Here is a 4280-nt window from a genome sequence, read left to right as displayed (position 1 = left end):
CACACACCCGTCTTTTCTATTTGTGTGCAATACTGTAATACAGCCTGGCAACATTAGCCTAGCCTAGCATAATTCACCAATAATCTAGACCAAATAGCCTGTTGCTAGCGTATATCTTAAGGGGTGCTAGAGGATAACTGGTCTAATAAACTGGAACGAACTGGAACAAAGTGGTCTTGGAGGGTTATACAGCAGCAGCATTGCCTGAGGTGTGTGTGCATGTGTGTGTGTGTGGTGGTGGTGGTAGATAGATGATAGATAGATAGATACTTTATTGATCCCCAAGGGGAAATTCAAGTTTTTTTTTTTTTTTTGATAGATAGATAGATAGGTGATAGGTGATTGTGGTGGACTACCCCTGATCCCATACCCCAAGATATGTGTGATGTCTCAAGCAAACAGACCAGGAGGGGAGGTGTGTGTGTGTGTGTGGAGGGGGGTGTTGCTCTATTCTCATCCAGAGAGTGTCTCAGTCCCATCAACATAAGAATGCTAATAAAGATACCAGACACACACACACACACACACACACACATGCACATTAGACCCCCCCTCCGCCCCCCCCCCCCCCCCCCCCACACACACACACACATAGCACAGCATAGCCATTACATATACATGCACACACACACACACACACACACACACACACACACACACACACACACACACACTCACACACTCAGTGCAGGAGGGAGAGCAAGTCCCATGGCACTGATAGACAGGCCATTTAAACTCCTAAAGTGAGAAGAAAGTTTCTGTGCCTCCCTAATGCAGCCACAGCGGCAGAGTGAAGCAGAGCAGATGACTTATTCATAGCATCTCCACTCCTCACACTCACACACACACACACACACACACACACAGACACACACACACACACACACACACACACACACACACACACACACACACACACACAGAATGAAGCAGAGCAGATGACTTATTCATGACATCACCAGTCCTTAGATGGCCCTGCTGCTGTTCCTGCTCAGCCACGGGGGCCAAACATCACAGCAACTTCATTACACACACACACACACACACACACACACACACACACACACACACACGGGGGCCAAACTTCACAGCAACTTCATTAGTCAGCTTGAGACACACTCAGCCGCCAGATGGCCCTCAGTTAAACTAGTCATTCAAACAGCTTTCAGTTAAATTAGTCATTCAGATGGCCTTCTCAACTACACCATCATCATCATCATCATCATCATCAATTACAGTTTTTTACAATCACTTTGCTACTATTTTCAGAACCTTGATGTCATTTTTCACAACTCTAGACACAAAATTCACAACCAATGATCAAAATGCACATTTTTCACAACTCAAACCATCTTCTCAGTTGCTTGGATGCAATACACATACAACTTAGATCATTTGTTTATTCAACAAAAATCACTGGTTCAATGTGATACAACATCAAAGTACTATTTTCAAAAGGCAATTCACACATTACATTTCAAATGAGTGTCTATTCATTTCCTTACAATGATCTAACTATCAACTGACACAACTGCTCAAAATGATAAGTAACTGTTACATTACTCTTACAGTTTTTTCAATTGCTTAAACATATTTTCAAAGCTCTATCTTTTTTTCAAAGCTCTACACACAAACTCAATAATTGCTCAAACGAAATGCAAAAAGTGCCCCCTATCTTGCAAAATCAAACACAGCGTTCAAAATATTGTAAACATATCTCAAAAGCAAGCATTTGTCTCACATCATAAACACACTTTCCATAGTATTACAGTATAAACTTATGTCTATTATTTACACTGTTACTCTAAATCTAAAGCTCTTTTGTTTTATGGATTTTTAAAAGAAAAAAATATATATATATGAGTGAAAATACAGTAATATGCAAAAAGAATTCAATCCAATCAATATTGGAAACAAAAATATTTTTTTTCTGAATAAATCAGTTGCTGTTGTGAATTCAGTTTTGTACAGCACATATAAGTGTGGCATTTTCATTGGTTGTGTTTGAAATAGGATATCAAGTTACTTCCTGATAGATTTCTGTGTGTTAGGTAGAGAATTGTGTGTATTGAATTGCAAAAAGTTAAAAGCTAAATTGAGAATTGTGTCAAGACTGAGAATTAGTGTATGGTTTTGCTGAATTGATGTAGAGTTGTGAAGTTTGAGTCACAGGTTTTAGAAATTGTGTGCTACATGAAGAATTTGTGTGTAAGCAATTGAAAAAACTGTAATGCATAGTTGTATGGAAACAGACAAACAATCTTCCATGTTTACTGCAAATCATGAAAGTTTCAAGATACTGTAACGAGATTCACTGTCACCAATTAGCGTGGAACATGAACCAATTAGACTACGATATCGATGGATGTAGTCTAATATTTTACAGTACCATGCTTCATCAGACTGTCTTTTGTGAAGTGATGGATTAGATACAGTTGGGGTGTCAAGATATAGGATTGATTTTTATTTGAATGTCTTTTAATTATTACTTTTAGACACGTTATTACTATTGCCTATTATAACTATTGCCCTTTTATGCTTTCATGTACTATTACACTATGTTTTATGTTTTCTTTTTTATTCTTTTCTTTTTAACTATTATTTGACTGTTGCCCTTCTATGCTTTTATTACATAGCTATAAGTATTATTATCTACCGGTATATCTGTTTGCTTTTGTTTACTTTAAAGCACATTGAATGATCTCTGTGTATGCAATGCAATGCACTATACATATAAACTTGACTTGACTTGACACACATCACCTCTAAAATGTTTAAGCTCCTGCTAGTGCTGGCAGATCGTGAACCCAATCTGTCACACACTCACTTCCACACACATGCACATACACACACACATACCGACAACAGCCTCAAATCACAAGCAATGAACTCAGGGCAGGTAGCTTGACATCCTGAAATGAAAGTCAATCAGGAGCTACATTCTGACATAGACAGCTGATTTCATATTGGCATACAAACACACACACACACACACACACACACACACACACACACACACATGCAGGTATACACACAAACACACACACACACACACACACACACACACACACACACACACACACACACACACACACACACACTCCATATGTCTCTCCTCACACGCATGAACACTGAGAGAGAGAGAAATGCTCTCTCTCTTCATCTTTTCCTATATCTACTACACAAACCATCTTTCTTTGTTTCACACACGCACGCGCACGCACGCACGCACGCACGCACGCACGCGCACGCGCACACAAACACACACACACACACACACACACACACACTCCATCTCTCTCTCCTCACATGCATGCACATTGAGAGAGATCTTTTCCTATATCTACTACACAAATCATCTTTCTTTGTTTCACACACACACACACACACACACACACACACACACACACACACACACACACACACACACACACACGCACGCACGCACCCTCACACACACACATGTACATGTTCCCAATATCTCTACCCCCAGAGTTGGAATGTGACATTTGCAAATGTCAGATGGTTGGTGAAATGAGCTCCACAAAAAGTTGTCTTGCCATTCTGTCTCTCTGTGTCTCTCTGCCCCCCTCCCCCCCTCAAAGGCTGGTGCGATACAGGGGACAGAGAGCGCTGTACACTTCTGCTGCTCACTCACACACACTGACGGCGAAGAGAAGACAGGAAAGACCTACCGACTGAACACACAAACACACACACACACAAACATCCACACATGCACACTCGCTAGAGAAAAGAAAAACCCTTGGTTAGTCCAATTGTGCAGAATTAGAGCATAATTGCAGTGAGTGTAATGGGAGTGGCCCAGTACAGTGTGAGCCTAAAGCAGCAGTCAGTGGGAAGACATCTCATTTCCCTTCAGAACGGCGGCCCAATGAAGCCACCTATACACCGCAGCAAATATATTCATGGAATCCATATCCATAATTTCCGATAAGCCTGACCCAATTTAGACTGGTTGGGAACTTACACTGGTGTGTGGTGTGGTGTGGTGTGGTGTGGTGTGGTGTGTGTGTGTGTGTGTGTGTGTGTGTGTGAGCTGTGACAGAAGCCAAGCGCACACACAAACACACTGGCAGTACACACACTGGCTGTCTAATGTGGAGTTGAGCTGCCAAGAAGAGGAACCAAACATGTGTGTATGTGTGTGCGTGCGCGCACACGTGTGTATGTGTGTGTGCTTGTGCTCATATATATGTGTGTGTGTGTGTGTGTGTGTGTGTGTGTGTGTGTGTTATTTCAGGATGACATGAGCCATT

This window comes from Sardina pilchardus, chromosome 2, assembly GCF_963854185.1.
Source record: "Sardina pilchardus chromosome 2, fSarPil1.1, whole genome shotgun sequence".
NCBI lineage: Eukaryota > Metazoa > Chordata > Actinopteri > Clupeiformes > Clupeidae > Sardina > Sardina pilchardus.
Note: the sequence above shows the minus strand (reverse complement) of the source record.